We start from the raw sequence: 13,055 nt of genomic DNA on the forward strand, positions 1-13,055 counted from the left end.
CATACTGGAATGGGCATAAACATAAGATAGAAGAGAATGAGGTAGACAACCTTGCTCATAATGATCAACACAAAGGGTGTTTAGTCTGCGAAAAATCCAAGTCCAAGAATGAGAATTGTTCAACATGGAGAGCAAAAGGAAAGGAGCCCATGACAATAACATCAAGATCAAGTTCCAAAAAAGAACTAGTGGAAGAAAATTACAAAGCTCTCATAGCCATTGAAGATTCAGACTCTGGCATTGAAAAATATATCTGGGTAGGTGCTCTTGATCTTAGATGGCTTGATGATATTCCTAGAGACACGCTCATGACACTGGTAATAAAGTTAAGTGAGAAGTATCGAAACATGAGCAATGAAAGAGCTGAGTTACTTAGGATGATTGCAAGGCTAACAAAAGGGTCCAGAAGTATAAAGAAGAGCAAAAATAAAATGAATTAGGAAAATTTCTCACTGAAGGAATATTTTGCTCAACTTGGCTCGACCATCGCAGCCTTTCAAGCTGAGGCTCTAAAGCTGGCCATAGATGCCGAACTTATTCTAAGAGGGACAAAGTTGGCAAATATAGAAAAGAATATTTTTGGAGACAAATAAAAAGAAAAGACACCCAGCAAATAAAGGCAAAATAAAGGGAACCAAGATAGGTAAGGGTCGATAGACCAACCTATGATCCATCAATGAAGGGAAGAGTGACAGAAGGCAAGCAAAACAACGATAAATGCAAAGGCTTTCTTAAGATCTTACAACTGGAAAAAGTAAGAAATTATGTCTACTCTTATGATAGAAAAGGGAAGGTTGAGAGAGAGAAAATTAAAAAAGAAGATGGATAAAATCAAGGAATCACCCAGGGCTGAATGTGAGGGGGGAAATTGCAGAACTCTGAAGAAAGATGAGATTCACTAGAGGATGATGACAGAGCAGAGATAAGTGATAAGAAGAAGAGAAAAGAGGAGAGCAACGACCTGAAAGAGAAGAACATACTCAAAATGTCAAGTACTCAGGTGACCATGAAACAGGTCGTAGAACTTGTTTCATCAAATAGAATGAGGACAGCCAACTGGAGCAAGTAGTTCAACTTGATCCAACGAAGTGCTAAAGTGATCAAATCCTCACTGGAACATCAACAAAGAAGGACATTTAGGACTACAACAGGTTATGTAGTATACACAAACGATAATAATATATTGAAAAGTTCCTTCATTGATTATATTGAAGTAGTGACTAAAATGGCTGAAGAGGAATGATTATGATCAGTATTGAAAATGATTTAAGCTTCACATTGTTCCTTAAAATTGGCTAGAAAGGTTGTCTTTTACTGTGTGGTTTTAAAGGTAATTAAAATATTTTACTCAATCTTGTACATTTAGTTGTATGTCCTATTCCATAATAGGTTCATGATCTCTTTAAAGTCGAACATAGTGACTATCGCAGAACTGGCATTAATATTAAAGATTGCATATGGGTAGTCATTTACATGTCAGGTCTATATTCTGTCTATTGTAGTCAATTAACTACTCAGATCATGCAACAACTCAAACAACTTGTTGTCATTATCATATCCAACTATAGTTGTCATTAAGTGTGTGTTGAGAAGTGAAATATAAGTCATGATGACCTTCTTGAAAACCTAGCACAGTCAAAATATCAGCCTTTCCCAAAAAGACTCTTCAAGTGACCATTCACATCACTTTAGTTCCATTATCATAGCTATTTAAACTAGCTACAAAATTTCCTCACTCACACCAAGACTTCACCTTCAAATCAAATCGGAAATCTTAAAAATGTCTACATTCTCTCAGTAACCCTTTTCCGATACACTCACAAAACCTCTCAATCATAGAGTATACTCTTCAGTTCTCTTTTAATCATAAAGTATTCTCTCCAGTTCTCTTTTCCTAAACCACCTATTTCGATTATATACATGAATACACCTACAAAGTAGGTGAAAGAAAGAAGAAAATTAGTTGGAGCACATAGTAACGGGGAATGTGTTAAAATCTCTGAGATAGGGGAGAGTGAGCGAAGAATGAGTAAAGCAGCGACTTTTCAAGAAAAAAATTGGTTAAGATTGCAAGATTGGTTCAGATTAACATTGTCAGTTTAATGGGAAAAATGAGTAATGAAAACGTAAGGCTTCATGGAGAAATAAGGAAGGATGAAACAAAGAAGAACCATATGAAGAAAATGGTGGATCTTCTTGGGGTAAGGAATTGAGCATGATCAGAATATTGAGCTGCAAGTGCCAGAAGGTATTCTGAGGGGAATAAATCAGGCCTGATGAGCTCTTGTTCTGCCAATGACACTACCCTTATAACCAAGGCCTCTCCACACCCTCTAGTTAGGACTTTCTAGAATGTGCCCTAGAAAAATGCTTAGCATCTAAGATCCTAGTCAAGTCAAAATGATCTGATGTATGTAATTGAAATCAAGGGAATGGAATTGTACTCATTGATGCAAATAAAAGGATATATTTTGATTAATCATTGCATATCGTACATATCCATGCCTTATCTATGTGACTCGAATGTTTTGACTAAAATGAGTGATTGTTCTTACTTTTTGCATATGTGATAGCCCCAGTGGCCATGAGTTTAATATTGAAAATTACTTAATCACTTTGAGATTAACTTTTTAATAATGCCAAAGGGGAAATTAATTAACTTGCATTAAAGCTTTTTGACTCTTTGCAAATTTTGGAATATAGGACGGACATGAAAGTTAGTGTTTGTCATCATCAAAAAGTGGGAATTTGTTGGCATAAAGCCATATGTGAAGTTTTGATGATTGACAAAGCAAAGACTTGGAACAAGAAAACCAGCTTACAAGGCATGATGAAAACTGAACTAAAGCAGATACAAAATGGAAGTAATTTTCTAATCAAGAAAGTACAGTGAATTAACCAAGTCCAAAGACATGTGGGTCAATACAAAGACAAGTTCCAAGAAGCAGATCAGAGAGAGAATGATGAGTGCACAGGGTAAATGGAACTGGTCGAATTACATGTTCCATCATAGAGACAGATACCGACACATAAGCACAGATTGCAAACGTGACAACATGTTCTCAGGTCATCAGGTGCGGTGGATCAATGACCTAGCAGTAATGAGATCATGAGGAGGAAAGCTGAAATGACTTAGACTCTGAGGACAATGTTCAGAAGAGAGAAATTGTTCAACTAAAGGATTTGTAGACAAAGCATACGACTCATGTTAACAGACAAACCAGGTTTGCAAGTATGATCCAATGCAAAAAAAAAAAAAAGCACATTAGAGTCAAAGAGTGGTCAGAGGTGAGTTGACTATTTGCAGACAGAGCTGTATAGATAGATGAAATAGGTCTGACAACATGTTCCAGCCAATATCTTAGAAGCAGTTCAAAGGACAATGCAGAATGAAAGAGATTGGTGGAACAGTTATATGAACATGTTCCAGCCAATATCTTAGAAGCAGTTCAAAAGCCAATGCAGAATGAAAAAGATTGGTGGAACAGGTATATGAACATGTTCCAGCTCATACGACAACGCAGATATCAGAGATGGACGAATCAGATGGATGAGTTCGTGAACATATTCCAAACAAATCCTACAGCAACAAGGATTTGTACAAGAATTATGGTAAAGACGTGGCGGTCAAGTATACAAGATTCCTTGCCATATTTTTCAAGTTTAGTAAGCCTTCTATAAGGAAAAGAAGCCGACTCAATAAGGCAATAATCCAAGTACAAACAAAACCTTACTGCGTGTTATAGTCCAACAAGGAAAAGTTTTGTCACCGACATGTGGAGCTTCAATTGTTATAAATACCTAGGTCTGACCAAGAAGAAGTTTGCGCACACATAAAGAGAGAATTCAGATTATTGAGTGAGGATAAGACATATCCAAGAATATTCAAGGAATCCAGGGTTGTATCCCTAGTGCAAAAAAAAGGACTGAAGGAGCTAATTTACTGTATAATGTTCTCCAGTTCAAAGGTCTAGATATATTGTATTAGGTTGTGGTTATCAAGTTGTATCTTTATTAGCTTAGTTGGAAGCATTAAAGTAGATACAAACATTGTAACTTCAAGTAGGAGTTTACTACTTGAAAATAGCTTGCTTGTCAAGGGTTTGGGTACCAAGGCTGAGCCGCGGCGGTCAAGTGACCACCGTAGCGGTACCATTTGACCTGCAGCCTCTTTCTTTCTCTCCTGTTTTTGCCAATCTGTATAATTCATCAACAAACCAAAAAGAAACCGATTCCAAGAAAATACCTTCATGAAAGCATCCGCCCAACTAGGGCTATTGTCTTACGCGCACCTTTAAATTTCGGCACTCGCACCAAAAACAACAAAAGAAAGATTATCCAATAATGCCAAAAAAAACCAAAAATAAGAAATTGTCTGAACATTAAGCCCTACAAGGGCAATGATAACCAAAGCTGATATAAGAAAAAAGGGAGGGGGGATCTATAAGCCACTCCTCGGCTAGTCGCCTCATCACCACCATCCTCCGAGTCACTAGAGTCCTCGCTGCCGAGTTCAGACACGTGAAGAAAGGATAACTGGGAGGCATCTCTAGTAGTCACCTTGGGAGGCTTCACCTTGGGGACTAGGGCCTTCAAGAGACTCTTGACGCCTTTCCACATCTTCATGAACAGCTTGTCCCTAGCCCGACTCTTCTTCTTCTCCTTGTCCAAGTCATCCCGGAGATCTACATGGGCCTTAGCCAAGGATCCATAGGCACCCTACAAGGCATCCACGCCCCTCTCCCATCTTGGTCTGGGTCTTCATGTAGCTCTTCATCTGCTCAGTAGTAAAATAGCTAGTACCCGCAGCGCTGCTAGACGACCTGGCCTCCATGGAAGGCCGCGCAAACCCAATCATGGCCGCCTTCATCGTAGCCATATCTGCCTCCATGCGCTCCAGGGTACCCGGGGTGTGTGACTGACTACTCTCGCCCTGTGGGCCATTATTGTCATCCGAGCCAGTCCTCTTTCTTTTACTCCTGCCCTATGCTCCCTTGACCTTCAGTGGGTCAAAAGTGATATCACACTCCACATAGCTGTCCCCAGCCTCCATAGGCACCCCAGGATTACAGCAAAGATAGGTAATCAGGGAGGGAAACATCAAACCCGGGCCAGCCTTGGCCATAAAACCCCGCCACTCCTCGATCACCTGCATCCCTGCATTCACGAGCACGCCATCCAAGATGCCAGCCACCACAAAGGCCCGTGGGTAAGTGACATCAGTAAAATTGCTCGAAGGGCGAGCCCGTCGGGCAACAAGGTTCAACCACCTCCGAGCCTCAGGAGTAAAGTGTCGACTCTTAATAGCCGAATGGGTGACAACCCAGGTAGCCTTCCTCCTCTTTGACTCTTTCACCAGCATCCTCACCAACCACGGCCCGTTTCCATCATGGTCCTTGGTCTGAAGCTCAGCCTGTGAAGGGTTAGGCAGCCCATGAACAGCATTGAGGGCCACAGCACCCACTTTTACATTGACCCCTCTGATAGTAATTTACCGCTCTGGGACAGTCCAATCCACAGTAGAGAGCATAGCATAGAACCCCCTGACCCAGTTACAGTTGACATTCCCAGGCTCCTCTACTAACTGACCCCAACCCATGCGGTGTAGAGTCTGATAGAAATTCGGGGCCAGCTCCTCCACTAGGTCCATAATGAAAGCCCACTCGTGAAGTAGGCCTTTGGTCTGTTGTTCCATATAACGCCTCTTACAAGCATGGGTGGGGAACTTGACGTATGCGGGGGGAAGCTGGTGGTTGTTGTCCTTGTTTTGAATCCGCCATAGTAGAGTGAGAGAGTTAGCCTGAAAAAGGGAAAAAAAGAGTTAGAATAATGTGACACTAAGAGTCAGCAGTGATAAACCATGCATAGAGTAGTAAAAAAGTCCAAACTTTCGGTTCTGCCTCAAGCAGCTTCGCTGCGACGGTGGGATGACCGTTGCGAAGCCGTTATAGCGGTAAGAGGGCTCGCTATAGCAAGCAGGTGACCGCTACAACGGTTACCTCCTAAACAGAAAGGCCGCTCCCAGCGATCAAGCCATCGCCATAGCGATACCGCTGTAGCGATGGAAAGACCGCTGTAGCGGGCCCATCTTCCCTAGTCCAAAAAAATCCCTAACCCAACCTTTAGCAAACCCAAAATTTTCATCATGGTTTCCCCATTTTTGTCAAGGATCAAGTAGTATGATAGCATGCATGATTTTTTACAACTTATTCCACCCTATTCCAACTACCATGGGTACCAAAATTTTGAGCAAGAACATCAAAAAATTACACCACTACAAAACATCTCACCCTAACATAAACTACCCCATTTTGAGCAGATCTTCAGTATAAAGTATTGCTAAAACAATATGAACGACAGAATAACCTCCATGATCAAATAAACTTCCTAACCCAAGAAATAAAAAACCATATACAAGAAACCAAAATTTTCTCTATTCTAGCAAGTCAAGCATGAAAATTTCAAAATAGGAAGCCATAAACAAGTTATAGGATAGTGAAAGAGAGCACATACCTTGAAATAACAAGAGATCTGCAAGCCTGGCAAGAAAAAGTGAACTTTGGGTGCAGAGAAAACTTTCTCTTTTATCAGATTTTGTGTAGTGTTTTAGTAAATGGAAGGGGGTAGGGTGGCTATAAGGAAGTGGGGAGGGAGATGAGGGGATTGAGTAGTGTATAGAGGGAATAATTTTCGTGGGAGAGAGGGGAAGAGGGGAGGGGGTTGTTTCAGTTATGGGGGAGAAGTGGGAAGTGGAAGGGGTGAACTGAGTTCACCCATTTATTTTTTATTCTGGTCGACGACAGCTGCGGGTGGCAAATCCATCGCTGCAGCGGTACCACTATAGCGGTCCTCTGGCCGCTATAGCGGTGGCAGTGAAAAAAAAATTTCGGATGTTGAAAAATCTTCCCATATCGAAAACTCAAAATCGTGCCTCCTATGGAGTAGGGCCCAGGAGTGTGACCCTTACTTTACCCCACTTCGTTCGGGGACGAACGGTGGTTCAATTAGTATCTGGTGTAATGACCCGTCTAGTCGTTATTTAATACTCCGCGAACCCATGCCCAATCTAGGTCTTTGATCGTAAATAATAAGCCCTACAGGGTGTCTTAAGGATTGATAGTGGAAAAAACATCAATTTCGAATAGAGCTAAAAATTATGGGTCAGGGCTAGAAGCAGACCGCTATCCATAGCAGTACCACTATAGCGGACATACAACCGTCGCAGCGGTCGAAGCAGGGCAGTGACTGTGTTTTTGTTCACTTAGTTTATTTTTCACCCTCCCTTTTAACAAAAGGCCTCACAAGGTAACTATTAGGTTTGGCACAAGAAGAAAAAACCCTTGACACTAAGAGAAGAGGGTTTACCCTACCTTCTCCACATCTTTCCCCGCGACTAACATCTCTCATAGATTCAGATAAGGGCTAAGAAGGAGTGCAATGCATGGAAATTCAATGTAGTTGTTCGTCTTCGAGGTAGGTTATGGTTTACTTGAGTTAGACTTTGATTAGCGAATCGTATATACTTGTAGAGTTGACGGGAGACTGCATGATTGGGTCTTCGGACATGGAGTTTGGATGGACATATTTTATAACGTAACTAACGTCGTGTGTAAATAGTAGCTAGGGTTACCTTTGAATAATTATTGAATGGGGAGTGCTATCATCACTAAGAGGTACTTCGTTGTTAGATTTTGCATCCCTAGGAGTATGTGATTTCTGTCTTTATTCCCGAATGTATTGAAATTTTCACGTAATTGTCTTTTTTTTAAATAAGAGATTTGTATTGAGAGGACTGAAGTAAATCGAGATTAGTACTACGCCCATCAAGGGCATGATTTATGACTTGTTGATTTATTGCATCATTACATCGCATTGCATGGGTTATGAGGAAATACATGGAGCAGGAAAGACCGAGTATAGGCAGTTGTGTTATCTGGTCTTATGGCCGTTTGAGTTGAATACGGAAAATCTATATGATATGGATCCGCGTCCGAGGTTCTTTCCGGAGCAGATGATTTATGGCTCGGGTCCGATGAGTATCCAGAACAAGTGGTACATGGACACCATGGGTCCCCTGCAGATCATGACTACTGAGCAATGACATCAGTTAGTATGTATGTACAGCGTGGTTGGGCCCTTGCATCGCATTCTGCATTGCACAACATCTCATATTTCTACGTTATGCATGTGTGTAATGCTCGTCGTTTATATTGCTTATGCATCTTTATGATTTCATTAAGATTGTGTGTGGGGTGGTGGATATTACAAGGGTAAGCGTAGTAGCGGATTTCAGATAGTGAGCCACTCCATAGTGCATCATATCACAGTAAGTAAACGGAGTAGATAAACTTTACGGATAAAAAGGGTAGAAATTAGAGGATAGGATGAACGTTGAGACGAGATTTTATAAGTTAGATGGAAGGAAGGGAATGGTTGTGATTAATTAGAACACATGTAATTCTTGGAAATAAAAGAAGTGAATAGCTGGAGTAGAAAGGTAAGAGGGTGGTAGAGAAGGAACCTATTTTGAGAATCCCCAGAGCCTTTGACTTGTATGTTCATCTTATTAACTTTATATTGTGTCGCGTAAAGTAATCTTAGTCAACCTATGATGCTTACCGGTACGTGTGGTGTGCTGATACTACTCTTGCTACATCCCTTTTGGGGTGTAGATATGTTGCAAGTTGAAGTTGAAGTTTCTTCATGTGGATTCTAGGCATCCTTCTACAGCCTCGCTTATCTCACTCCAGGCTGAGGCTGGGTCATTTATTTTGTCTTCCTTGTATAGTAGGAGCTCTTGTACTTGTCTAAACTAGATCTCGAGGAATTCTTTTCAGTTTTATTGTATTTGCTACAGAGTTTGTATAAAGCTTTTATGTTAATCCTTGTGAATTTTAAGAATTTGTTCATTATAATGGATGAGTATTTGGGTTGGTTGGTAAGGGTTCGCCTTCTAGTTAGTAACATGGTAGGTGCCCGCACGACCCGCCAGTTGGGGTCAGACAGTATCATTCCAAAGCCGCTGCACCTCTATAGAGTTCGAACTAATACTATCCCTTAACTACAATTCTCCCTATCGCTCTATCATTGAGCTAATTCATAATCATTCTCGATGTTTTACCACTTCATTTTTCCCGCATTGGGAGAATGACTAATGCCCCTTACTTAAAGAGTCTGTTCCTACCGAGTCACGTTGCTACTCAGGGGCGGATCTACTAAGGCGGGAGGGAGTGCCACGCCACCCGCACACCTCGATCGAAATCTTGTATATGTATGTGAGTATATACGGAAAATCTACTAAATACGTTAAGTGGCACCCGGACTAACAAATAACTGGTTGGTGCCACTGGTGATGGACCGAATTTCCTTCCCATTGATCGTGAGATCGAGCCTAGCTTACTCCATCTTTTTAGCTATTCCGTTTTCCACATTTAAGACCTTACAGGAGCGTTCTTCATTTTTTATTTCCTTGTTTTCTTTTTCCCTTTATTTGCTGTTAACTTTTTTTTTTTTTCTTATGGAGTTACAATTGACTTTTTAAATAGCTCAGCTCACTCCACTTTTTTAGCTATTATGCTTTCCACATTTAAGAACTTACAGCGTTCTCCTTTTTCCATTTCCTTGCTACTTTCTTTTCCTTGTTTTGTCCCCTTTATTTGTTGTCGATTCTTTTTTTCTTGTGGAGTTATTATTGAGCTTTTAAATTTTATTAATTCTTGCTTCTGCTTTCTAGTTCATAGTATTTATCAGTAAGTTTTTATTTTGAGTATTTAAATATGCATTTACAGTGAATCTAGTTCTAGTTAACTATTCTTGAGTCAGATTATAGTTTCATAATATGCAAACTCGTCGAGCATAATTATAAATGAACAATATATTTTTGATGATATTAGTAGTACAATTGAAGTTTTGTGCTTATTTAAAATTATCATAATTATTAAATTATTTGGTTTAATATATTTATTTGTCTATATAAACCGAAAAGACGAATAACCCAAACCGAGCTTAAAAAATATCAAGTCAAACCCTAAAATAGTGTGGCAATCGATTTAATTATATAAATCAAAAGATGAATAACCCGAGCCGAAGCTCAAAATAAATCGAGTCGAAGCCCAAAATAGTGTGGCAATCAATTTGCTATATAAACCGAAAGATGAATTATCCGGACCGAAACTCAAAATAGATCAAATCAAAGTAAACTAATATGTGGCACCCGGAACCTCAAAATTCTAGATCCACCTCTGTTGCTACTTCTCTTTTTTTTTTACCAACTCCTCTTGCACCAGCCACTTATTACTCACCTTACCATAGCCTTTACTTGTTAGGAACAGCTTGGTCATTCCACGCATAGGGTGACACTTGTTGCAAATAGCGGCTCAAGTACAGTGAACTCAGTTCCAACTCATAATGCGTGTTTTAGTTGACCACCTTTAATAACTTCTCGAGGTCGTTGTTCTGTCGTACGCCCCTTTTCGTTGCCCAATTGCTTACTTTCATATATCAAAATGTCCGTTACTGTCGAGGTCTTTCGAGGTCCTATCTTATATTCGGCCTAACTTTACTGAACGCTGGTATCTCCTAGGTTGGGAATTAAGTTAGTCTGCTGACAACTCCTACTTGGAAGGGTCAGTTCGCCTTTCATAATGAAGGTACAGCCTTGTGACTTATATGCTTCTTGCTATTAACTTATCATGCTACACTTGTCTTCCCTTGGCCTTTCGTTTTACCCGACCATGAATCCTTTCCCACTGTTATACCTATCCCATGACATTCATTCTCTTCTTACATCTATTTCTAATACTTCACTTACCCTACCAGGATTTTCTAACTTTACCATCTCATCTTATATTGGAGGATTCTTAGCAAAACATTCTTTCCAATTCCAGTTCAGTTCTTCCTTAACTAGGCTTGTCCGTTAGTTGTTCGATATCTCTTCTTCTCAGGAATACGTGTCACCTCGAGGAAAATACTTATTCCGTAATTAAAGATTCGGTACCAAGACCTCTACACCTCCTAAATATTCTAAGGATCGTTTATGACAATACCATCCCTTGATTTGTCATACTTATACATTGCTTAAGAAGGATCTACAAACAAGTTCGTAACCTTCTTCAGTAATATCTTCTAGCTCGACAATCGATCGAATGATACAAATTGTTGTAGCCCTTACTAGATTCCTAGATTCTATCTCTACCTAAAGTCATGTTCATTGAAGCCAATAAGTCATGAGTTGGAATAGATGTTGCTGGCTATGCTCATGCTACTGTCGAAAGCAGAACCATAATGCTTGTGTTGCTTCGTCTGAGCTCCAGTAACTCTACAGTCTTCTTTACTCAGGCACCTTGCGCCCTTTCCTCATTTCCTCTTATCCTTTCACATTTCTAATCTTCTTCCTGATAGGGCATGAGCTCCTTTCCGTACGGATGAGATAAATGCCCACGTTGTAATGTCCTAACATCTTGCTCATACGCCTAATACACGCCTGATCCGATGGTTCATTAATTATATTTATTTCCATTTTGAACCTAAACAAAATTGGGCCCTTATGATTCCATCCTTTTGCAACCCCATCAAATTTCTTAGTGGTCGCCCACTTCTAGTTGTAGATACCGTCATATTGGAATAACGAAGATTAGGAATGAACTTCTTATGACTCAGCTTTATCGCAAAATCTAGATCAAGAAAGAAAGGAAACAATCCTAAATGTCATGTAGCCTCCAACATATAAGTGTGGCGCACCACAAACCCATAAACAAGATTCTACTAGACATGGCTCATAGACATCCCTAGCCGAAAGGGTGAGACCGGGACCGACCATCTTGGCCCGGCACCACATGACACTACTACATCTATATCATGGCCATCCTGCAGATCAATGGGAAAGTAAAACATATGTGTGAGAAAAGTAACCTGCACGCAGAAGAGCCCAACCTATCGCAAGTATGCATGATACATATATACATATATAAGCCGATGAGGCCATCATGAGAAGCTGTACATAATATCAGGGCTGACGAGGCCGCATACAATGACTATATGCATGACACATGGCTATGAGCCTCTAAAAACATACATACACATCATATTGATCGGGATAGGGCCCCGCCATACCCGTAATGCAAATATATACATGCTCAAGAATCACCTAGTATACCAGCCTCTACAGCAACTCCGGGAAGAGCGGAGTATGACCATCAACGTTGAATTGGGACAGCTATCACAAAGGTCCTCCTGTCGGGCTATCTGGACCTGCTGGCATGAACGCAGCATCCCAGCTAGGGACGTCAGTACAGAATAATGTACTGAGTACTAATGAGAACTTGTGACATGCATGCATTAGTTTGAAAACATATACATAAGCCGTATAATAATCAAGCCGCTCTTTGGGGCTAACATCATCATAATGTACCCAACTACTATAGCGCGGCTCGGTGTAGTAATATATATATATAATGCATGATAGACTCGTGAAGTGACATTCGGAATCTTTCGGAGTAACGTAAGGTTGGTAACCTTCGAACACGTTATGTAACTTGCAACATCAACATGTGAATCATCTAAAACTAGAGTCAAGTATAGCAATAAAGGAACATACTAAGAACATGAAGCTTATAAACATTAGAATGGAGTATTCTTCTTATGGAATCATTTGTTTACTAATGTTGTTGGATTCGTGCCGAAAGGAAAGAAGGGAAAACCTTACATACCTTGCTTGCCTTTTAGTCGATCTAGTCAACCGTAGCTCATCTCGCTCCTTATCCTATAATAACGATAACGGTTCTCGTTAGGCCAAGGAAGCACTTGGTATATCATGTATATCGGGGTGGTATACTTATCTTATAATGACTCGGACAGCATTTCCCCTATTTATCTCATATTCTCCATATTCAATACAACCAACACAACCACAATCATACCAAATTCCAGTCACAACACAACTTATAAATTTACCAAACAGTCCATACAACAACAACATCAAAATACGATTTGCGATATAATTTCTGTATTTTCTCATTTAGCAACTTAGCTATAAACTAGATTGGCTCATATTCATC

This window comes from Lycium ferocissimum, chromosome 5 (genome assembly GCF_029784015.1).
Source record: "Lycium ferocissimum isolate CSIRO_LF1 chromosome 5, AGI_CSIRO_Lferr_CH_V1, whole genome shotgun sequence".
NCBI classification, from domain to species: Eukaryota; Viridiplantae; Streptophyta; class Magnoliopsida; order Solanales; family Solanaceae; genus Lycium; species Lycium ferocissimum.